At 34.1% G+C, this 27002-nt stretch overlaps 1 pseudogene; it reads left to right on the plus strand.

The window, feature by feature from the left end:
* Positions 1–951: 951 nt before the first annotated feature.
* On the plus strand, positions 952–27002 carry LOC149157969 (uncharacterized; annotated as a pseudogene).

A 27002-nucleotide genomic window follows, 5' to 3' on the forward strand; every position in this document is an offset into this window, starting at 1 on the left:
GACAGTAGCTTGAGTGAAATAATGGTACATTCCATAGCCAAAACCATGGGATCATAGATATCCACTGATGGATCTTAAGTATATCATGTAACTTATATGATATTTAATATCAAGACTTTGTAATATTAGAGCTCAATCATTAATGTTACAGTTAATGCTCCATTTTTTGATAAAGATATATCACATCACAGATTCCTAAGTGCACCCACACTCACATGCACTTGGTTGATGGTTGATTGTTCACCATGATCTTTCTGGTTCCTTTTAAATGCTATGATGTTTACCTAAATTTTCCAAATTGATTTATTTCTTAAAGACTTATCACTATCACTTACGTCGTATATGAAAACGCTTAGCTTTGTTATCATTACAGTATCTCTGTAATCAAGTATCTGCATCATACTAGTAACTCCGACTGCCCGGAATCAAAAAAAATTTCCAATCTTATTGCTAAATAATACTTATTAATGTTTTGATGAATATATATCTATTAGTACAAGCACAAAAGCAAATAAACGTAAAACGTAATAGAATTTTAAATAACCTAAAAGGTGTAATTTTTTTGTCCAATCTTATTACTAAATAATACTTATTAATGTTTTGATGAATGTATATCTATCAATACAAGCACAAAAGCAAATAAACGTAAAACGTAATAGAATCTTAAATAACGTAAAAGGTGTAATTTTTTTTTGCGTTTTAAGGTTCAACTTTAAGTTATTAGAAGGATGCATTTTTCCACTTGTTCCAATATTTAAAACATTAAGTGTCTTGCCAACCTACACGTGTTCAACCATGTGGCAGCAAACCACATCACCGCTACCATCTTCTATATCCCATTCCCAACATGCAAGATCTATTCAACCCGATCCACAACCATAGCTGCCAACAAATTATGTGAGATTTGAGGGAAGAGTCTGCAAATGAGTTCGTGATCGCGATCGTTTAAATATGAGGGAAGCAGTCAGCTTGGGCAGGGTGAAGTTTTCATGGCCGCCTCGCATCCCGAGGAGGACCATCACCACCACTTTCATCTCTACACTCAGTGTTGCAAGTAACTTATAGTAAACCCATTCCCCGGTTCAACATATGAGTTTTTTTTACAAGTTAATTGATTAACTGTGCAGACCTGGGATGGCTAGTCTTCAGACATGAGCCCTTCGCGTCCAAACTCGAACCCGTGACCTCTGCTTTAACTGTGCAGGCCTGGGATGGCTAGCATTCGGTCATGAGCCCTTCGCGTCCAAACTCGAACCCGTGACCTCTGCTGTAAAGAAGATGATGAGGGGAGGAAGGGTTCCAACAGTACCGACAGAGAATAATCAACGGGTAATACTTGTCGATCCAAAATGGTCACTGAATTTTTCAGAGCTTGTATGGTTTTCCAGTGAAGTCGTTGGTCATAAAATGTGCAGAAGGTATCATTGTGGGTGTAATTCCTTTTTGTGTAATAATGTAGGTGTAATTTTTTCAAACAGTTGTGGGTAACTATTGTAGGTATGTTATCTTGTTTAACCATCAAAAAGTAATTGCACAAATTTCAACGAATGCTCATAAGCTCATACAAACAATCCAACACAGGAAGATAACGCCCTCACCCAAAGTGAATGCTACAACAATATAAATATTAATTTCTCCTTTAGAATTACACAGAATTATGTAGACCAGCAAAGATGCAAGTTAACACAGTCATCTCTTCGAAAGTACAGTGCACGGAAATCATAGGAACTCAGTCATAAGTAGTAGTCTACCCTTTTTCTTGATCTCGTCTACTTTATCCTTGCCTGCTTTATCCTTGCCCGATGCGAACAAGCGACTACGTTCTTTTTTGAGTTGTTTTTTTGAGTTGTTTTTCTGCTTTATATTGTTTCATTTTGTTACCTGCTCTACTTGGAAAAAAAGATATGTTTATACGATGACTCAAAAGATAGGACTGCATCAATCATAGGATCGCATCATATTGATCAAAAGATAGGACTGCATCATATTGATCACAAGGTAGGACTGCATCAATCATAGGATCGCATCATATTGATCAAATAGAAGACTGCACCATACATAAGACTGCATAATAAGATTTTTCTGAAAATTGAATTCTATGTAGCATTTTTAGGTTTATACCAAATTAATCAATTACTTCAGCCTGTCGGATATTTAATTCTTGATATTGATCTTTGTGACAGGCTCTTTGCACAATAGTAGAACTGCATAATAACATTTTTTCTGAAAATTGAATTCTATGTAGCATTTTTTTAGGTTTATACCAAATTGATCAATTACTTCAGTGTGTCGGATGGGTTTACCTATTTAACTTTCAACATGTATGCTTTCATAATGCAGGGCAGTAGACGCGCTGGTGGCCTCAATTCCTAGAATAGTAATTCCTCCAACAGCCCAGAGGAGTACAGCCAAACGGTGAACTTCGCACAAAGGTCAGAATTTGGTGCTTTCAACTGCTTCTTCGACTGTACAATCAACCAAAGAAATTAGATCTACCGGTGCCTCTCGATCTGGATCTGAACCTGGAGGAGAGGATATGAATCTGGGTGGTGGATATACTGGCTCCGTTGCTTATTTCTTTGTGGCTTATACTGAAGCCTTGGTTGGTTCTGCATCATCCACCTGTAACACATGCATAAACAATTGTAACTAATCTTTGTACACACTTGTAACTACCTGCTAGAAAATGCGCAAACTAATGATACTAATGAACTAATGATACTAATGATGTCTCAAACTTTTGATGTACTAATGTTGACATTAGTTATGTAGGCTAAAACATTTTAAAAAAATGAACAGTCTAAAACCAAATTAACATATAGTCTTACCTCTTTCGCCTCGGGAAGAGGCCAAATAAGAAGAAAAATAAATCCATATTGAAAAACTTTGGAGATCGAATCAGTATTCCTCGAGAAACTTTGGCTATAGCGCGATTAGTCGAATTAACAAACAACTAAATTAATTCTAAGATGGGCATAATCGATTACTATAGTCCCTAGCCATTGCCAGATGGCAAGGACTAATAATAGGGAGACTTATTTATTGATGAATATGTGATGTGCAACAATCCTCTTTCTACATCCAGGCTTCAAATCTCCATAAGCCTCGTCGTATCTTTCTCTCAAAATTGTCAACTTTTTGTACATGCATTGGCAGCACAACATCAGAATATTGTCTGTACATGCATCCTCAGCGCAATCTAAATCCCTCCTAACATTTTGGGACTATTATGAAGAGGGGAGAATAGAAGAAACATGAGTAAACATAACATAATGAACGGGTGAAATATGTTAATGAAACGAAATATCTGTTATTTAGAATTAGACACAGGTTATCAATGTAGGTTAATGAAATATATATATATATATATATATATATATATATTTTGGAATTGGACACACTTTATTAATGTTTTGAAACCACACATTTTCTTGCTCTAAAATATATCTTTCCACTACTATGATACAGGTGTTTAATATTTTGTAATCTTCTGATTCTCACTATGATGGGTGTGTGCAATTTTTTGTACTCTCCTTATTCTTGTTAATCCTCACAGGTGTCAATTAACAAATAGTATGGCAATTTTTTTCTCATTCTTCTTAATCGTCATAGGTGTCAATTAACAAATAGTATGTCAGTTTTTTTCTCATTCTTGTTAATCCTTATAGATGTCAGTTAACAAATAGTATAGATGTCAGTTAACAAATAGTATGGCAAATTTTTAATCAAAATCTATAAAAATTTAATTTAAACAAAGTTTAATCTGGCATCTTTAAATTTAGACCATTCAATCAATTTTTTTAATTAGTAAAATAATTAAAATACCTAATTATAATAAGAGAGACACTTATCAAACTAAAACTCAATTAATACATGATTTATAACTTCGACTAAATAATCTTCAATCGGGAAAGAAAGCTCTGTAAGTGTTGTCTTTGTAATTGTCAAAATATAATCAATAATAAAAAAATCATCTTTATGTTATTTTTAAATATAATCATGGTAAATATTTTATAATTTATTATATTTTTTAAAATATATTAAAATTTAATAAAATATTTTTATTTAAAAAATATTAAATTTTAAATTTCATTATTATTTATTATTAATTCAAATTTTTTATATGATGTATGTAGTTTAATTTTTTGAAAGATATTATATTGATTTTGTAACTATATTCATATATTTAATTTTAATTTATGTTGGTTGTTTTTATTAATTTAATTATATTTTTTTTTTAAATTTTGAATGAGATTATAATTTCGTGTTATTTAGAATGTATTTTTAATCTAAAAATAAAGTTAATACTTAATAAATCTATATATGCGTAAATTTTAAAAATTACACATATCAAATTAAATCATCACTCAAAAAGACAAAAATATCTAATAATCACTTAATAATTAGAATATTCATATTGAGCATAGAGGCACATTCTACAACCCACTGTGAGGGATGTGTAAGTTGCCTCTTTAAAATAAAAATAAAAATTGTGTTCTAAATAGAAAAAGAATGTCCCTAAATTAAAATATGTTCTAAAGTAATTAGAATTAAACAAAAATAAATATGATGTAAAGTAATTAGAAGTAAAAAAATGTTTGAATCAGATGTTTAAATCTTATATTTTTCAAAAATATTTCGACAAGAGATTGAAATAGACTATTTGAAAATCTATGTTAACTAATTTATGTGGATATCAAGTTCATATATATTTATATAGAAAAAAAATTAAAGTTAAATTTTTTATTTGGTTCTATATATACTCTATTTTGCATTCAAAAATACAATTTAAACAATGAAAAATAACACATTGTCCCTTTCCTCTCATGTTAGATCCATATATAATATGGATCTATACTAGTTAGTATATACAACAAAGGTTGTCATTTATGTCTAGACTATTTTCTTATTGATCTATATTGGTTAGTATATACAAATCAAAGGTTGACATTTATAACTAAACTATTTTCTTATTGATCACTATTAGTTTAACTTTGACCATGGAAAGTTATAATATTTAACTTTATAAATAATTAAAGTTGTTTTTTTTTTTTTTTTTTTTTTTTTTTGAAGTTAAAAAAATTGTTAGTGTTTGATGACAAGTCGTTTATCTTTGTTTTTACACCATTTGTAATTGACATATTTTATCCAATAATAATATGTTATTTAATAACATCATCGCTACTACCATTATAAAAGAAAATGCATATTAGGACAGTTGTTTGCTACTAGTGTTCGTATAGTTGTAATTTAATGGCTATTACAATAATGAACCAGTTTTCATGTGAACACTTAAAAAATTGGATGTTCTCTCCAAGAAATATAATCCTTGTCCTCTTTAATTTATTGTTGCCAATTTTTTTTTTCTTTTGTGAGTTGAGGTGGTGCCTTTTTATTTCTTCAAATTGCACTAGATGATACATTATGAGAATTCATACCCAGATGGTCTCAACCGACCCTTTGGGAAACAAGGTATATTGACCATCTAGTTGAGTGAAAACTTGTCTTAAACCTAAATTGTATGAGTTTCTCAAATACAACTAAATAAAAAAAACTGTCTTGATAACCTCTATTTCCTACTATCCTACTCAAAACGAAAAAAATAACATTCCTGTGCGTCTAGAAGAGTCTAATTATCAAAATATTCCATCAGGGCTAGGTCTTTAGCACTGGATCCTAGTTGTTTTGTCGACGGTAGGTATGGGATGTGTCTCTCTATGCCAACCAACTAGACAGTTTGTTGTTGGATTTGGAACTTGATTAGTTGGAGTTCCCTATGAATAGATTGTCGTTCCTTAGTGAATCTTGGATTAATGGTGAGTGGTAACATCAGGGCCTTCACCAACAACATTTTCATCAGACAATAGACATGCAAGGTTTGCAAGAATAAGGTGCGACAACCATGAGTTTGTCTAAGGTCTGGAATGATATCTCCTAAGTTTTCCAGTAATTCTTGCTCATTGGGGTCCATCTCAGCTCTGATTGAGGACTCCCATCCATTGATGGTGTCTCGAGCCCGAGAATGTATGTCGATTATGTATGCACTAGATGCATGGTGTTTCATGCAAGGAGTGCACCTGAGGCTTCCACCTCTATTAGTACTATGCTGAGCATGTCGACAACCATGCCCCCTACTAGCACCCAAACTGGTGCTACCTAGGGATGCTATTCTAACCATGATTTCTCTCCAATTCCTATTGTCTCTCCTCAAAACCTTTTTAGAGTCATATCCAATGCCTCTGACCCACACTCGAGATAGAGCAAGTGGTAATTCTAGCTAAAAGCGTTCAGAATAAATCTTGGTGTCCCTAAGAGAAACTGTACTTGAAATATCTAATAAACAAAAATGAAGAAGAAAAAATTCAATTTACCATGTCCATAAATTTTCCATATAATGTTGATCAAGGACTAGGTTGTCTCATCCCATCCCTCTGTGGTATGTATTTTTCCAGTGTTTCTTGCATATCCGTAAAGAGCGAGTATAAGCATGAGCTCTAATTCGCTTGTATGGCTTCTGCTGGTGAGACAAGTGTGTAAATGGGGAGACTGTCTCCTCCCTTCCTGACTATAACTATTATCCCTGACATAGGGAATACCCATTTCCATAAAAGGTAGAGGATTTGACGTAACACTAACCAACCTAAATTGGTTGTGATCAAGAATTTTTTAGCACCAAAGAATCCCCATGCCCCGTTTCCTAACACATAATAAAAATCTCAAAACAATGACGAAATAGGACTAAGCTTGGCTCAAGGAACCCCAGACTTGAGGGTGGTGATAGTGGAATGGGACCCACGAGCATCCCTAAAACCATGACAACATCATAACCTGACTAAGAAACCACAATTGAGATTCAAAGCACCCTTGTTGTTGACACACATCACCATATACATAATATAAATTAAATAACTGTCCAAGTCAACACTCAAAAACAATAGCAGACCAATGAGAACACACGACCACAGTCCAGGAAGAAAAAATATTTCTCTCTCGTCATTGCACCTACAACCCGCTCCTTTGACCCTTGTTTATCTTCCTGATGTTCCTTCTTCTCATCCTTCCACCAGCCTATGATAACAATATCAACCACCTCTTACAAGAACCTCCTCACATGCCTTCCACTCTGATCATTATTGCCACCTAGTGTACTATGCATGTGACTACATGTGTGGACCCCTTCTTAAAGTCCATGCTTTCTGTTACGATAGCTCAGATCCCACGATACCGCTTTGCCTAGCTCGCATCTCGATCATGGATAATGTTGGCAAATTTTTAAATTTTTTTGGTTTAAAATGAGTCAATAAAAATTTCTAAAATATTGTGTACTTAATTTAATTTAAATTCTTAAAAAAATATACATTAATTATATAAACAACTGGACTCAATTTTACCATTGCAAAAAAATTCAACAAATTTAATATAAAAGTATACCAAAATAAATGAAAAACTTCTAATAATTAAACTAACTTAGTCTAAAAAAATATATATCACAATGAGTGTCCTAATGTACTATATACATTCTACAATTTATCACAATCAATATCTTAATATCTTAATGTGCTTTGCTTATTGGTTATTCCAAGCATTATAAAAACAAACGATCAATCATAAATAATAATATTGTTTATAAACTTATTTTTTATAAATTAAAATTGTGGATAAATTTTTTTATGTGTTGATATTATTTAAATGTTTTGTATATTTTTTTTTAAACTATTTACAATTTTTATTTTGGTCAACATAAACAAAATTTCAACTTTGATAAAAGATAAAAATCCTTACACATCATATTGAACGGTAAAATAAACCTCTCTAACTTCTCTCTTATTTACCCTAAATTTTAATATTGAAACATTTACCTACCAACATATTCAGTATTCTAACCGCTGTCCACGCGGAAATATGGTTTTTTTTTGAGAAATCCTTGAAGATAAAGGAGAATCTAGTCTAATCCTGAAGGCCCAAGAGCTGATAAAGGAATAATTAATTTGGGGAAAAAGTGATGTTCACGCCTGAAAATGTGGAATCGGCTGACTTTAGGAAAGCTTTAGAATTTGTTTCGCAATTGCGATGATAAAGACGCAAAATTAGCGCAGACGATTCCCTGCATAATTAACTCTAGTAGTGCATTTGAATAGTTTAAAAGAAAAGTTGTGAATTTTAAAGCTACCATCCTGCACGGATTATAATACTTATCATGAGTTAAGGCAATGCATTTGTTCCTCCTTTCCCTATTAGTGAGAGTCGCATGTACACAGATTATATTCCACTTGGGTTCTCTGCTGTCGCTTACAGAAGTGGGAAAATAGCCAGAATTTGGAGATCTATTGCGTGTTAAGATGCTCTTATTCGAATAATATACTTATTGCAATATGTTACACGATACGACATGGATTTAATATTTTAAGTTTTAAGTTGAGTTTGGTTAAATTTCAATGTATAATCAAATATTTATAAGAGTTTTAATTTTATGTATGCTCAGACTTTTATGTATAATCTTGTGTCTAGTATGAGGGGTTGTGTCTAGTATGAGGGGATGTGGGATTTTTTTGTGAATTTAAAGTTGGCAATTGTTTTAAATAAAATAGAATATTATTTAAATATAAAAATATTTTCAAGTCTAATAAAAATAAATATGAATATGTATATTTAGTTAGTTTTAATTAAAAAGCATACTATAGATTATCAATACTTCTAAAACTATAACTACTCAATATTACAACTTATGATAGAAATATTTTACTCATTTCTAGTGATAAATAAAATATTTTGATCACTTAATATAATTTCATATCAACTTTATAAATAAATAAAGCAATTAGAAGTAAAAAAAAAATGTGTGAGCAAAATTATGTCGGTCATAAAAAAAATGCTATGCATATTTAACTAGTTGTCCATATAACCTAATATAATTTCATGTAAAGTAATTAGAAGTAAAAATATATATATATATATGTGTGTAAGGTGTTTAAATCTTATGCTTTTTAAAAACATTTGAATACATGATATCAATTTCATAATAAAAATGTTAAAATAAAATATTTTAATGTTGTATAGAATAAAATATCTAATATGGGTTATGAATAAAATATTTTAATATGAATTAATATTGATGTATATTTAAAAATATATTAATAACAAGAAAATCGATTTAATGTGTGCTGATAAAATAGTTCAATACACATGTTATGTAATCTCTATAACATTCAAAAATACAATTTAAATAATAAAAAATTACACATTATTTTTTTGCACTTTAAAATAAGTTTGCATGTTAACAAATTTGAGCCGAGAGATGATAATCAATGTTGGTTAAGTAAACTATTTGAAATCTATGTTAACTAATTTATGTTGATATCAACTTTATATATATCTATATGTAAAAAGAAAATGTCCAAAAATATTTGAACATGGGTTTTAAATAAACTATTTGAATATCTATGATAACTAATTATGTGACATGGGCCTCATATATATCTATATAATGAAGGAAAGAAGAAAATTAATGTTGTATATAAAAGATATTGAATGTCTAAATTAAAGTAATTGGAATTTAAAAAATAAAATAAAAAATATCAAAAACTTCCTAGTAAGAATATTAAGACTACAAGAGGGAGAGGTGTAATTCATTCAATTTTTAATATGAATTTATATCTAGCATTTAAAAATATTCATAGTAATAACAAATATGAATATGGATCATCAAAAAAATATTTCAATATTAAAAATATACTGATAAAAAAAAATCATTTTAGCGTGGACAATGAGGTCCATAGATAAAATGTCTCAATGCACATGTTAAGTAAAATACTTTAATGTCAACTATGTATATATTATGAATTGTTTAAAAAAAATTGTGTGCATATCATAGAATGCATTTATAAAAATAAGTTTTTATGGTTAAAATGTTTGAAGTAGTTGTTAATTTAACAATGCGCAGCAAGGAAAAACAATATCTCAGCAAATAAACCATGCACAGAAAACACAGAGGTTTAACGTGGTTCACCCAACCAATCTGGGCTACGTCCACCAAACATAGGCATCGGCAATTTTTATTAATCAAACAGGAGATTACATAATTAATCAAATCCTCACAAACTCTCACACCCCTCAAACCATCCGAATGGATACCTGTATTATAGCAAGGAGAATCTAACTGCCTCATAAATCCTCTCACATCAAATTTAGGATGCATTAACTCCCTCCCAACAACCTGGAGCTAATCTAGCAAAAAATTCCTATTGTTGTCACACACTGAGATTTTTGCCTATTTTATTTAAAACAGAAAATCTCAAAAATCTCCACCTTGATAACAATTAGCCTGATGCCCTATTTGTTTATTATTTTATCTTTTCTGCAAGCCAAGAGAAGCCAAACACCAACGTAGCTTCTCCAACAAAACTGGTTTCGTGAACATGTCTGCACAATTTTCCTTTGTATGCACCTTTTCAAGAGAGACTCTGCTTTCAGTGATAACCTGTCTTACAAAATGGTACTTAATTGGAATATGCTTTGATTTACTATGATAGGCCAGATTCTTAACCAAATGTATGGCACTTTGACTATCACAAAGTAACCTGATGTTGTCCTGTAACCTACCAAACTCACCAAGCAAACCTTTCAACCAAACCACCTCTTTGCAAGCATGTGAAGCAGCAATGTATTCTGCTTCAGTAGTGGATAAAGCAACAATGTTTTGTAGCGTTGACATCCAGCTAATAGCTCCACCTGCAAGAGCAAAGACATACCCTGAAGTTGACCTTCTCTTATCCAAATCACCAGCAAAATCAGAATCAACATATCCGCAAACAGATTCACTACTCTTATTGTAAGTAATACAATAACTACTTGTGCCTCTCAAATATGAAGCACCCATTTCACCACTGACCAGTGTTCTTTACCCGGATTTTCCATATACCTGCTGACAACCCCAACTGCATGTGAAATATCTGGTCGCGTACACACCATTGCATACATTAAACAACCTACTACATTAGCATATGGAATTCGAGACATAAATTCCTTTTCTTCATCTGAATTAGGACATAAACTCGAAGAAAGCTTGAAATGGGAAGCTAAAGGGACTGACACAGGCTTCACATTGTTCATACCAAACCTCAAAAGTATTTTCTCAACATACTTCTGTTGTGATAGCCACAGCTTACCATTGCCCCTGTCTCTGAAAATCTCCATGCCCAAAATCTGTCTTGCTGCTCCTAGATCTTTCATATCAAACGTCCTTGCCATCTGAGTCTTCAACCTGTTGATTTCTTCAATGCTTTTGCTTGCTAAAAGCATGTTGTCAACATACAACACTAAGATAATGAACATGCCATTACTTAACTGCTTAAAGTAAACACAATGATCATATTCACTTACATATTTCTGACTCAACATGAAAGAATCAAACTTCTTATACCATTGCCGAGGCGACTGCTTCAGGCCATATAATGACTTCTTAATCCTGCAGACAAATTTCTCATTGCGATGCTGAACAAACCCTTCTGGTTGTTCCATATAAATTTCCTCATCTAAGTCTCCATGTAGAAATGTAGTCTTAACATCTAATTGCTGCAACTCTAAATCAAGCAAAGCCACTAATGCTAACACAATTCTAATTGAAACTATTTTAACAACTGGTGAAAAAATCTCATGAAAGTCAATGCCAGCTTTCTGAGAAAACCCTTTTGCAACTAGCCTCGCTTTGTACCTGTCTTCCATATGATTCACACCCCGTTTCACCTTGAACACCCACTTACATCCCACAGTTTTCCGGCCTTTGGGAAGTTCAACCAGATCCCATGTGCCATTCTTACCTAAGGCCATCATTTCTTCCTTCATGGCTGCTTTCCATTTGTCACTCTTTGAACCTTCTATAGCTTCCTGATAACACAAAGGTTCATCATCGTTAGCGGTCAAAGCAACTGAAGTAACATAATCATCATACCTTCTCGGAGGACGTTTGATCCTTGTAGACCTCCTTAAGGATGTTTCTGGTGCTTCCAACATTGGTTGTCTACCATCTGTAGGAACTTCTTCATGATCGCCATCTGAGACCTGTTCATGACCTCCATCTGAACCCTGTTCATAATCTGACTCTGAAACCTGTTCATGACTAGAATCTGAACTATGGTCATCATGACTATCATCAGAAGTGTTGTCAAACTGAATGTGCTGAAAATCAAATACATCATCCTGTTTCAATTTATTATCTACATATAACTGTACAAGAGAGGATTCATCAAACTTTACATCTCTGTTGATGATGATTTTGCGGGTAGTAGGATCCCACAATCTAAATCCCTTTGTTCCATCACCATACCCAACAAAGACATACCTTTTCGATTTCAGATCTAATTTAGTTCGCTGATGTTTAGGCACTAGAGCATATGCATCACAACCAAACACTCTGAGTTTAGAATAATCACAAGGGTGACCTTTCCATAGCTCTTGTGGAATCTTGCAGCCTATCGCCATTGATGGAGATCGGTTTATCACATAATAAGCTGTTGCCACCGCTTTCTTCCACAACTGCTTTTGCAACCCGGCGTTACTCAGCATACTCCTTGCTCTCTCTAGAAGAGTCCTGTCCATGCGTTCAGCAACTCCATTCTGCTAAGGAGTATAAACCGTGGTCTTATGTCTCTCGATCCCTGCATCCTTGCAATAGCTGTCAAACTCCTTGGAAGTAAACTCACCACCATTGTCAGTTCTTAAACATTTTATTGTTCTACCAGTGTTGTTTTCTACCAATGCTCTAAACTGCTTGAAAACTGAAAACACATCAGACTTCCTTTTCAACATGTAGACCCATACTTTCCTAGAAAAGTCATCAATAAACGACACAAAATACGACGAGCCACCATACGAGGTTGTAGGTGCTGGACCCCAAACATCTGAATGGATATAATCAAGTATTCCTTTACTAGTATGTTTGCCTGTTTTAAACTTTTGTTTACTTTGTTTGCCAAAAAGACAATGTTTACAGAAATCTAACTTTCTAGATCTTAGATTAGGAAGTAACTTGCAATCAGCCAAAATCTTTAACCCTCTTTCACTCATATGGCCCAACCTCTGATGCCATAGGCGAATGGAACTATTGTCATGTTCAGACACCGTAGAGACATGAACTGACCCTGTTCTTCCTTCTAACTAAAACAGATTTCCTACTTTCTTAGCTTTCATTACTAGTAAAACACTTTTGTAAATTTTCATTACTCCACCTTGAATAACAGTTTTATATCCATTTGTATCAAGTGCCCCCAGTGAAATTAGATTTTTTCTTAAATCTGGTACATGTCTTACATCAGTTAACATTTTGGTTGTTCCATCAAACATTTGCAGCTGTATACTCCCTATTCCCACAATATTAGATGTGACATCATTACCCATGTACATGACTCCATCATTCCCTGATCTATATGTCTTAAACCAGTCTCTATGAATACACATGTGGTTTGATGCACCGGAATCTAACAACCAATGTTGATCATGATTTGAAAATTAACTGATAAGACTTCGTCACTCATACCTGAACCAGATGCTGAACCTGTATCAGTCGTGTTCGCTTCCTTCTTTTCTGTCGATAAATCTTCTTTAGAAGTTTGTTGTCGCTTCCAGCAATCCTTCTTCAAATGCCCTGATTTGCCACAGAACCAACACTTGACTTTACTCTTCTTCCCCTTGGACTTTGAACGCGAATCGATGCGCTTACCAGAGCGTCTTTCTCTAGAACGACCTCTAGCCATCATTGCCTCTGATGTAGAGGTGTCAGCATTCGACCGCTTCCTAGTCTCCTCAGACAACAAAGCTCCAACGACATCATCAAATTCAATGGTTTCGGATGAACTAAGACCTATAGATGTCACAAAATGATTCCACGACTCAGGCAACAAAGTTATGGCTTTATCCTCGGCTTCAATTTTTACTTTTATGCTTTCTAATTACACCATTAAAGTATTAAAAACATTCAAATGATCAGTAATGGAAGTACCTTCCTTCATTCGCAGACTATATAGCTTTCGCTTTAGGAGAATCCAATTTGTCAAGGATTTCTTCATATACAGCTTCTCCAACTTCGTCCACAAACCAGCTGCAGTCTTCTCTAACACGATGTTAAATAAAACATCATCAGCTAAACACAATCGAATTCCGCTCAAGGCTCTTCCATCCAATTCATTCCACTCATGATCTGTCACTGGGTAAGGCAGTTTGGATCTGCCCAATAACGCCTTTGCCACGCCCTGCTGTACCAGCAGATCATGCATCTTTACCTTCTAGATCTCGAAATTATTTTTGCCATTAAATTTCTTGATTTCAAATCGGGCACTCTGAGTTTTTGCCATCTCGTCTAAAACAAGGAATCTCAAATTTCAAAGAAGTTAATAAATAATACACTGCCTATGCCTTATTGTACAATTGCCTTTGCTGTTTGTATTTCAAATTACAATTGACACACAATGTTGGCACGCATCAAACAACATAAAATAAACTTGGTGCTAGTAAATGAATTGACGATCCGCGCCAATAAAAAATCCGTGCAAGGCAAAAAACTTGGCGCGATTTTCACCTTCGAATCCGAGCTAATGAGGAAATGGGCGCATTGGCGCACTTAATAAAATAATATCCGCGCCATTCTGTTGATTGGCGCGACTGTTTTGCAATAACCCGCACCAATTAAACAAAACTTCGAACAAAAAACAAAACGCACTAATCAATGTTTTCGGCGCATCTGGCATTACACTAAAACTTATCAGGCTCAAGATTTATTCCTTTCTAACAACCACATACGCCATTATACTACCAGCAATCACATACGCAGGTTTAAATACAAAATACCTCTACGACACCAGCGCTGTCATACCACCTCCACGCAGGTTTGGTAAACAACCTCCACGCAGGTCTCCACCAGCAACACTCCACACAAGTAATACGCACAAGATCTGTTCAACAGTCATGCATAATTTCTCCACGCAGTAATACACAGACTCTCCACGCACCAACAGTCAAATCGAGGGCTCCAGCAATCACATACGCACCTCTGCAATCAATACCTCAACTCAGCGCAGGTTCAATCAGCTCAGCAATGAATGTTCGCACTCCACGCAGGTAAGAAACAACGACCCCCACACAACAGTGGACATACACTGCCTGATCTACGCTCCACGCAGCTTGTGACAACTCCAGCACGCAAACCTCCTTACGCAGAAACAATGACCTCCACACAACACCAGGCACCAGCGCAAAGTTGTAAGACGCAGGTTGAAACACGAACTAGGTTATATCATCCTACTGATACTCTCCTTCCCGGGAAATCCGTGACAAGGAATGCAGACCTTTCATCAAGGGTCAACAATTCAAATGTAAATTGGTATCGAAAGAATGTGAAGAACATCTCACAGCGCACACTGAAAGTTTCAACGCACGGTTTTTATTGTCGATGCGGTATATATAAACATTTACTATGCAACCACCAGGCAGGCTCAAACACGCAGGACGTTCACAGCACCTCTAGCAAACTTTGGCCCCGTGACTCCTCCGCTGCACGCTGCTATGATACCAATTGTTAATTTAACAATGCGCAACAAGGAAAAACAATATCTCAGCAAATAAACCATGCACAGAAAACACAAAGGTTTAACGTGGTTCACCCAATCAATCTGAGCTACATCCACCAAACATAGGCCTCGACAATATTTATTAATCAAACAGGAGATTACATAATTAATCAAATCCTCACAAACTCTCACACCCCTCAAACCATCCGTATGGATACCTGTATTATAGCAAATAGAATCTAACTGCCTCATAAATCCTCTCACATCAAATTTAGGATGCATTAACTCCCTTCCAACAACCTAGAGCTAATCTAGCAACAAATTCCTATTGTTGTCACACACTGAGATTTTTGCCTATTTTATTTAAAACAAAAAATCTCAACAATAGCTTCAATATTTTACATTTTGATTTTTTTAAGTCTTTCTTTTCTTTTCTTTTTTCAATTTTACTAAAATCAAAAATTTAAGCTATATACTTTAAGCTATATATTTTATATATGTTTCAAAATAAAATTAAAACAAGGAAAAATTACACTATATATATATAGATAACTTACAAATTTCTTGGGATCTTTTACCAAATTAGAGGGGTGCAATTTATCTTTCAATTTTGCACTCTAAAAATATTAAATTTTAAAAAATTTGATAACTGTGAACGCATATGTGATTAAAATAAATATCCATTTATATATAGTCTAATTTTTATTTATATATCGTGAAACTTTGTGCATAACTTTTACTATATTTAAAAATGATTTGAATATTTAAAAAATCTCTTAGAATTATATATCAATAAAATTAGGACTTTGGAGAATGTCCAAATGTGCAACGGGAAGAAAAAAGTTCTGCCTGATTAAACTAATTTAAGTGCTTGTTAGTGGTATTGAAGTCATTCTCACAAATAATCATCATTATTAGTCCCTTCGTCATAGTAGGGACTATTGTGATCGCTTTGCCATTGAATTGATATTAATTTTTATTGACCATTTCCATATGCTCTATTTAACCAATGTTTTATATCTCAAAAATAATTTTATGCAAAGTTTGAATTTGAAGGCATTATTGCGAGGGTGCATAACTCTTTGCATTGAAAAAATCTTGTATCCAAAGTTTGAAAAACCTCATGCAAATTTATTGAATCGTTGCACAACATTTTTTATTAGGAAAAAACTTTTATCCATAGTTTGAAAAACCTCATGCATGAAAACTTTGGATAAAGCTATTACAATAGATAATTCATTGTGGATAATTTTTTGAATGATAATTTTGGGCAAAGATATTACACTGGATAATTCACTTTCGACATTTTTTTGACAAGTGGCATTCGTAACTTTTCAACCTTACTCTGTGTTAGTGTTTGGGTGTTGCTTTGTGCCTTTCATGCCTCTCACCACTTCCACATACTTATATTCCTCTATGTATAGAGAACACAATGATGGATAATTTCTATTCCTCTCCCTACAAAGGACACAATGATGGAGAAAGGATACAATGCTGGAGAACTTGAGAACAGGTAATCAATGATGGAGAACCTATGAGTGATGTGTAAATTTAGAGCTACAACTTCAAAGTGAAGTTACCATAACCTTTGCATTAACTGTGTCTATTTTATGTTGCATTTTTTTGTGCTTTAATTGTATCCATTTTATGTTTCATTACAAAGGATACTAATGAAATTCATCATTTTATGTGCTTTAACTGCATACATTTTATGTTTCATTGTAGATGATATTAATGAAATTCAACTGGAAGAGTAGAAGGCTCAGCGTTATTTGTTATGCAATAATTCTTTAAATGTTTTAATATGCTTTACAGTAATATTGAATTTCATAGAGATCGATATATATTTCAATTTCAATCGGCCTCGTCACTTCTGCACACAACATTCAAACTACAACGAAACCTATAGGGACCTGACGCACAAAGCATTCAAACTCGACTAAAACTTATAGGGGATAACAATGACAGGAAAGGAAAACGACAAGGAAATAATGTCACTCTCGATGAGGATTTCAAAGTCTTTCACATATGGCTTCTCGATAACTCTAATATCATGAAACACGACAATCACAGGGTAAGCATATGAGCGGTTCTTTATTTGTATATTTTAGCAAATATGAATTATGAGCATAAGTTTCTTTATCAAGTGTAGTAAGGCACACATAATGAGGACCACCACATTGAAGCTCGGGCAAGCATTATAACTCGGTTTGCACTAGCCCAATTTGCTATAGTTCGGGCTCCTCCAACAGATGAGTATTTTAAATCTATTTCCACAACCCATAATTTTGTCGTGAGATAAGCTATTTATAAGCTATTTCATTTCATTTACTTGAAATTATATCTATGATGCATATAAGATTAAGGAAAAATTATATCATAGACATATGTGTGACTAACCAACAAAAGACATAAAAGCTGGTAGAGAATTATAGTAGCCACAGTTAATGCCAAAATCATAGTCAATGAATGTTAATGTCCATATTTGAATAAATATTAGAATAATACCTTGTCAAGATTCCTTCCCCCCATTTTGAAAATGTCACAAATTGAAAATTTCTCCTATTAGGTTTTATGTTGGTGCAGTGAAATACTAAAACATTATTTTGGTAATTGTGGTTGCTTTGTCAGGGCTACTTGAGTTTGGCTACTATGTCTCTGTTGTTCCGGTTTTCCTACTCTTGGTAAAGGCTTAATATAATGTGATACATCATTGACGCAGCGTGTCTTCAAGAATTGGCTAAAGGGGAACATCATTGGCCTTCTATATAACTGTATCTAACTATAACACATCTGGCTACATAAAATCTCTTAAGGGCTTTATACCAGTCTACAACACATCTACATACTAGGTTACAAGACATCCTATCGTAGAATAACCTTTTTAGGGGTTCATACCAGGTAACATTCTTTGATATTTTCAAAAAAAAATCCATCGAAATATAGCTCTCCTCTTGGATTACTTGAAATAGAAATGATGTGGGAAGTGGGTTGCATGCACTCCCCAAATGCTTGCCCGACACGTCATTTTAATTGTTTTATTTCTTATTAATTTTTTTATTTTTAATTTCAAAATGTTGAAATCTAAAATGGCCCCCCCTAAGGAATATTATAAAATAATAGTGGAAATAATAAAATAATATTAGATTACATCATCAAATTTTAGACAAAAAATGAAAAAACTACTTTTTCAACTCGTATTTTGAACTTATCTCCTTACGATTTTACTCAAATTTTTAGGGAGCACTCATTGGATGTAGAATTTAATTCCTAATCTAAGGAATACTCATGTTGCATACTTTCGATGGACCCTGCTACACAAAAAGTCACAAATACATGAAAAACGTTATTGCAATCATGTTTTTCACTTTTTTTTTTCGTGTTGTTGGGTCCATCGAAAGTATTCAACATGGGTATTGCTTGGATGAAGAAATAAATTATGCACCCAACGTGTTCTTCGACTTGAAATTTGAGTAAAATCATAAGGAGATAGATTGAAAATAAGAGTTGAAAAAATAGTTTTTAATTTTTTTATGCTTTTTATTTTTTTACTCCAAAAATGGTGAATCATCCCCATGGTTGACATCATAATCTTGAATCATATTGGTTCTTATAAATTTGATTTTGGTTGTATATTTTTTTTGAGCCTCATTTTTTACCTCAAAATTTCTCTAATGTCTCTCTGATGGTTCTGCCTTCTTAGCCAATCCTGATTGCATCTCTCCCAAGACATTTTGGCTCTAGAGTCGATATGGCCTCTCTAAAGATATTACTATTGTTCTTTGATTTATTGCCCAATATAGATAAGATATCCATAATTTCCCTTTTAAACCTCAACAACATCATCAACAGGGTCGAGATAGTCTAGAATATCAAAATATGTGTTCTATCTACTTATTGTCTTCAATAGTGAGCTACTTTGAGGCAACTTATGGCCTCATGGCACAACACCAATGCCACCAATATCAAGATAGTCCATTATAAAATCTCCATCAATATGGAAGAAATGAATTTCTATTAACCTTGCATCTATAGCCTAAATATTGAAGTGAAGGAAAATTTTGAAGCCAAAAGCACCTCCAGGGTTCACCCATCACATAACTAGATATAATCTCCGAGATGAACTATAAATTTTTCTTTTTGTTTGACCGTTTTTGGTGCTCCTATAAGAAATATAAAAAGATCAATAACACAAATTGTCTAAATATGATACACTCATAAAGTAATGACTAAATGAAAAAAGAAATAATACTTTCAAGAAATAGTCTCTCTAAATAATTGTCATATACTATATCTAAGTTTTATCTTCAAACCTTATTTAATACAAAATTATCTTCATTAAAAACAATTACTTAAAAAACAAATCAACATAAAATTTGAAGTTATATAAAATAAAAATAATCTTTATATTAGATATTGAAGGGGTAAGGAGCAAGCCTTATAATGTAAGTAATTTCTTAGAAACAAGGACATGTTTGGTACGAGATCTCCCGTAGATAGAACCAATTTACGATTTTTCAATGTTGGAATCTTTCACATAAGTATTATATTTATGGATGGAAACATGGGTTGAAGATGATTACATAGTCATAATACCTTGTAAGATTTAGTGTTTGAATATATATATATATATGTGGGTTGAAGATGATTACATAGTCAAAATACCTTATATATAATCGTTAATAATTAAAAACAACATTAGCTTACATGTATAGAAAATTAAGAAAACTAAAAACTTAACTATGTAGTTAAAAAAAAAAACTATGATTGGGGTTGATATCAACATTATCAGTTTCTTTAATGTTGGAATCTTTCACATAAGTATTATATTTATGGATAGAAACATGGGTTGAAGATGATTATATTTATAATACCTTGTAAGATGATTACATGTTTAATACCTTGTAATATTTATATTTAATATATATATATATATATATATATGGGTTGAAGATGATTACATAGTCAAAATACCCTGTAAGATTTAGTGTTTATATATATATAATCGTTAATAATTAAAAACAAGCTTACATGTATAGAAAAATAAGAAAACTAAAAACTTAACTATGTAATTAAAAAAAAAACTATGATTGGGGTTGATATCAACATTATCAGTTTCTTCATTGGTAGTGTTTTGAAATTACTTATTTAAATTAAGAAGAAGATACACCATGAAAAAGGTGCCAATTACCTTTATGAGATCAGTTGGGCATATACCCTTTTGTTGATTTCAATGCTTCTAGTTACCCAAAGGCTATCTTATTTGCAAATATATTTGCTAATTACTTCTTTTCTATGAACACATGGAAGAATCTTACTTTAAGATAAATTACAATGCATGTCAAATATGGAAAACATCGGTGTGATCTTATATTTTGTAGGGATGGTGCTTGAGATCAATGGACAAAAAATTATTCTTTGAATTTCCTATTACCCAGTCTGTTAATGTGAAAAAACGTTAATAAGCCTCAAATTCTATAAAAAGACAAAATATTTTGCAAGATTATTTGAAATAATTTCAAGGCCCCAATTATATTTATATTCAACTTGTCCTTCCGAATTAATGAGAACTCCACTTCCACTTGTCATTTTGAATATTTTTTTTAATATAAATTAAAATTTACATTTTTAATTCTTATCACCATTGTTTTATTTTTCAATTAACTTTCCATTTCAACATTACAAAATTATAATCCTACAAAAGGTTACGTTAAAATATACTTTACTTTTCTATGTTTTTTCTACCTATTAAAGATTCAAATATTTTATGTGGCACTTTCATCATAGGTTTATCTATTTGTTGTAGGTGTTTCAACATTTTCCAAAATTTTGACTTACATTCAATTTCTAAGCCTTCTTTGGTCTTTTACATTGTTGTTGCAAACACTAGAGATCATTTCATGAGATTTCTTACAGTGCTTTGGTCCCTTTTGCATGTTTGGTTGTTATACAATGCTTCTGAACCTTTACTGATGGTTTCGAAGGTAAGCCTTTGCGTATATGAGTTTTCCTAACCATGTAAACATATGTTGCATCCATACAGAATTTCTTGAGAACCGTCGAACAAGTGTCGTCATGGTCGTCCTAAAGCCTATCTTAAGTGTTGCACTTATCATATCTTGTCATGAGATATTCACACAGAGGGAAATGCTTTGTTCATGTCTTTTGATGATCTATGTTGTCATGTTATCAAAGTATACTAAGTGTGTGATCACAGTCGAGGTTCATCACAGTTCATTACCCATCCCACACTTAACCATTTTTAGACAATCTTCCCGACTTAGCAACTTAGCTTCACCAGGCCCCAATTGAACTGCGCATTATGCAATCTCAACCATCTAAGTTGTGACCTTGATACTTGGAACTACACAATGTGAAGTCCCTGTCCTCCATTGCTTCTTCTCTGTGGAATACTTGTTCCCATCTACTGATCCTAGCCCCCAGGATTGCGCAACTATGTCTCCTAGTTTGCCTTGAAGTACGCATTTCACATATTCAAAACCTCGATATTTTCCTTTTTCTATTGGAACTGTGCAATACACAGAAGCCCAACCTTCCTTAGCACCAAAAACTATGAAGATGATTCTCCCAGTGTCTTGTCCCTTAGTTAGACCCCCCTGCCTCTAGAAACTGCGCAATTTTGTACCTCAAGCCTCCCTAAGTACACATTGCATAGTCCAAGAGCCCAAGCACTCTCCCTAACTTCTCGAACTACACATTACACAGTGACTGGGGCACTCTCCCCAGTTTGTGGCTTGTCCTGACCTCAGTTCATGGATAAGGATGCATCATTTTAGACTAGGGGGTCTTCGAATTGATGTCATTCTGTCATGAGTTAATTGTAAGAAAATGTACACTATCGTGTCATGGTGAGATAATGAAGAAGGAGAAGGAGGGAAGCATGCCTAAAGACTTTCTTGTAGCAGAACTCGTGAGTGCATCAATCAAGAGAAAGAAAAGAGACACAATTTTTCATCTACCATCCAAGACTAAGTATCATTGAAGACTTTGAATCACCAAGCCATGCAGAGGTGAAGAGAAAGCATATCTAAGAAGAAATCCATCACTCAATAGCAACAATGACTTGACATTGCCACATCGCGAAGCAATCTATGTCAGTAGGTTCATGTCATGTCATGTCATGAGTGTTCATATGCCACATCACTATTGTGGACCATGTATATTGTATTAAAATGTATTGTAAAGTGGAAGTCAAGTGGAAGTCGAAAAGACACACATGAACATGGAGAGTCATGTAAGTTGAAAAGTTATAGGAAGTTAAAAAGTCATGAGGGTAGTCAAAGAGTCACAAAGGGGAAGCATCACCCCTCGGTTATGTATACCCCCTCATTGTATGAGAAAAATACTTTTCACCTTGCCTCCTCCCGGAAGTCATTAGAGAGATCAGGTAGTTATTTGAGGAGCAAGGAGTGCCTCCAATGTCCCACTATTGTGACTAGTGATGTACATTGTAAACATGTGTCTTGGAACATTTTCTTAATAAAAAAATCCTTTAAGGCCAACAACTTCTTCATGCATGGACTATGAATGTTTGTAATACTATTTTCTGGATGGTTGTATTTCATGTTTTCCTTCACATGTACTAAGATAGTTGAACTATTTTAGTTATTCTAGTGCTTATATTACTAAGAATGTGTTGTAATGGTTGTTATTGTTGTCCCATCCTTGTGGACTATTCCGTGGGATATTAGACATGTCTTTTCTCATTTATTGGTTGTAATGACTGCCACATCCATTTTGGACTATTCCATTGGATGTTAGATGGATCCCTCTGGTTCATGTGTGTCTCTTCCTGGGTGGTATTATTACCTCTCACTTAGAGGCTCACTTTTCTTCCCCCTTTACAGTAGAACCTCAACACAGTTGCATCTGAACACTCACCAGGCACACCTCCCTTTCTTTTCGAAGACATCATCGCATCACTCTCTTATGTTGACAGTTGGAGCCAATGAAAATATTTAAGGATTTGGCAACCAATACTTTATAGCATATGGGACTCCTACGCCAAATGGTGTGACGTCTAACTGGGATTTCATATCAATCAGGTCTCTTGAATGTTGGCAAGTCTAGCACCGTCAACATTTTTGGCACTAGAAGGAGGGAAGCCAATATTTTATGCTTGATAAACCCATCAATCCCATCATTCCATCTTCTGGTGAAGGAAGCAACCTTAGTTGCACCTCCCCTACTCGTTCTTATGAAGTTGGTGATTCTTCTAAGCCGAAGCCTAAACATGAAATTACGTATGATCATCTTCGAGCCATTCACCATATAACTCATCAATTTGAAAAAGTTGTTGGATTGATTATGGGAGTAATTAGTCTTCCATATTCTCCAAAGAAGAACAAGTCCACCACCATTAGGATACTAGTTTAGACTCTTGAAGATGTGGTTTTTCCACTCTTGAAGAATTAGCAAAATCTATGGAAAAATAAGAAGAGCCTCCACTCTTTCATGGTGGTTATAGAGACAACTTTCTACTATCAAACACAATTTCTCATGGGATGGATGGAGAAGAAGAAGAGGAATAAGAGTCATCATATTTTGATAAAGAAGATGAGGAAAACAAAGAAGAAGACATGGAAGACCAAAATCTGGACTGGATGACTTAGGGCCCACTCTAGATTTTTGGAAAATGTAATTCCTACTTGTCTTATTTGTGAATTTCTATGTAAAGTAGTACGTTCCTATTCTAAAGGATTGGTTATATCTATATGTCCCTAGTTTGGTGTGTGGTTGAGATATTATCTCAACCAACTGATTGTGTGTCCAAGATAGTTTCCCTATCTTGAGACAACACTTCTTATATATATGTAATATCATAATTGATCAATGAAGATAGTTTTGCAGTACCAAATTTTATCTTGGTATCAAAGCCCTTTTGGGCCTGGGGCCTTGGCCCCTCCTGGGCTAAGGGAAATAAAATTAGTATTATGTATTATGTTTGTGGTAATACTTGTCTATCATCTGTTGAACTTACTTTTGACCACCGAACAGCTTGGATGAGCAGATTAAATTTTCCATGGAGCTAGAATGTGAGACTCAAGATGGATGGTCATGCGATTCTTGAATCTCGCGGAAATCCTGAAACTGTTTTAGGATCCATCATGGTGAGGCCAAGAGAAGTGTGGTAGTGCTACATGAAAGAAGAGCTCGACGATTGTGAAAAACATTTACCTAGTTAGAAGGCCTCTCATGGTGACAACGTAGATTGTGATCATTGTGAGAACGCATATCACGACACATCAACATTGAGGCTTTGATTGATATCACAACTTGACGGTGTTGTGCCTGTGTGGTGAGATTCGGTTTGTGTTGTTGCTCGAGTGATCTGCCAAGAGTTTGTGAATTAGTAAGTCCCTTGGTTAAGTGCAACCCTCACTTACACAACTGAGTGAAGAACAAAGGCACAAGTATAGTTGAGCACAGTCCTCAAGTGAGCCATGGTCATTCATTCGAGTGAAGGGAGGCCACCGTTTCAGTGCAATTCGAGGGAATCGATGACTCTGTTGGAAATGAATCATGTTGTCAATGGAATCACAATGAGTTTCCACATACTCTATTATGTTCAATCACATAATGAGTCATGCCATCTCCAAGTAAGGATCTAGATCAAAGCAACAATTGTTCCATCTGAAAATATTACTTGGAAGATTGCAAGAGATCCATGTTTTCTAGCATGACTACAAATAATATGATTAAGGAATCTCAATCTACTCAATATGTTGATCAAGGAGGTGTAGAATTTGTTAGATCTATGACTAAGGAGTGCCTCGTGCATGTAGCATGGTTGTTGTTACTCTTTTTTTAGAGAGATTGTTATTTCCCTACAAAGAGGAGAAAGCCTTAGAAATTTTGAAAAGATTCAATCGTGGCTTGGAACTACCCATTGAGAATGGAGCAATTTTGAAATGTAGAGTGTGGAGCAACTCACATGGTGCATGTAGACAATTGAAGCACCTAACCATGGACCTAATGATGTCAGAAATGAACCATGTCAGAACTTAAGCTAGAGTGGATCCAACATCAAGCACATGTTGTGTGGAATCTACCAGTTTGTGAGTTATGTTGTTTGCTGCCCATCGTGAAAAATTTATAGGTGGCAGCTATAGGTCAAGCTGTAGACGAGAGAGGTGAAATTCCAGTGAAAAAATTGGTACTTGGAAAAGGAGTTTGATAACTACTAACCATTGAACATTGATTTTGCCATTTCAATTGGAGATAATTTTTATGAAGATGGGTTGAATGGAATAGATGATCTAAGATTTGAGCAACCATTCTTTACCATTTATACCGCTAGTAGCCTTTAGATGCCATGAAATTTAGTACAAGGTCAGTATCTATTGAAACATTTTCTATGTCGTGTTGAAACAATTTTTCTGAGTTGTGTTTCTTAAGAGTTTTTTCACTACTATGTGTGGATTCAACACCTCCAAGTCCAATCGATCATGTAGAAAAGTTGAGAGCTCACCATTTTGGACGACAACAATGTCCCCCAGTTGCAAGGGTGCATAGGCAAGGTCTACATCTCTGGTGCCAAAGGGATACTAGAACGATCCCAAGGCCAACACAGAAATTAGTGTAAGAAATACGAGTGAATAGAAAATTGGATGTCTTAGAGATCATGGATCCTTGTCTCGGGTATGCACAATATACTCATGCTATTGCTCTAGAGTGATATTGTTGTTTGTAGAGATCAAAGCATTTGGTGAAACAGGCAGAACATGGAGTAAGCGAGGTGGAGTTGGAGATGGAATGTTGTCTACTGTAGTAATCATGGAGCATGGAGTGAAATAGTGGTGTTTAGTTATTGATGCAGGGGACAATACCTTTCTCAGGCAACTGGAGGTTTACAATGCTCTTCTTTCTCTTCAACCTCACAGAATTGGAGTTTTGGGAAGTTTAAGAGGAGAATTTTGGGGTTGGTTCATCTTTTATGATGGAGCTTAAGACACTAAATTTGTTTAAGCTTATTACCATCTCATGCAAGATGATGTTAGGCGTGTATGGGACCATTTACCAGTGACTATTGCATTGATTTCAATTATGGTGATCTTCATCATCGAAATAATTGATCAGTGCACTGGAACTGCTTCTCTCTTTCCTCTACTAACATTGGGTATTGTCAGCATGGTTTACTGGAATTTTTTTGATGATCTTCACCCATATGTACTAATAAAGTGCATCCCTTTTGTTCCAATTATGGCACTTGTCATTCTATTGCCTCCAAAGTACACTCATTCTATATAGTGGTTATGGTCAGCAATCTTTTTTCTCTTTGTGGAAATTACAGAAGAAAAATATAAGAAACCTTACAAATTGAATCGTTACATCATTAGTGGTCACACATTGAAACACCATAGTGCAACAATGATTCGAATCTTACTAACAGTTATGATTTCTCATAGAAGCATCAAAATTTAA

Source organism: Pinus tabuliformis, chromosome 5_2 (genome assembly GCF_031772625.1).
Source record: "Pinus tabuliformis cultivar Carrire ecotype Pingquan chromosome 5_2, CPIR1, whole genome shotgun sequence".
Taxonomy (NCBI): Eukaryota; Viridiplantae; Streptophyta; class Pinopsida; order Pinales; family Pinaceae; genus Pinus; species Pinus tabuliformis.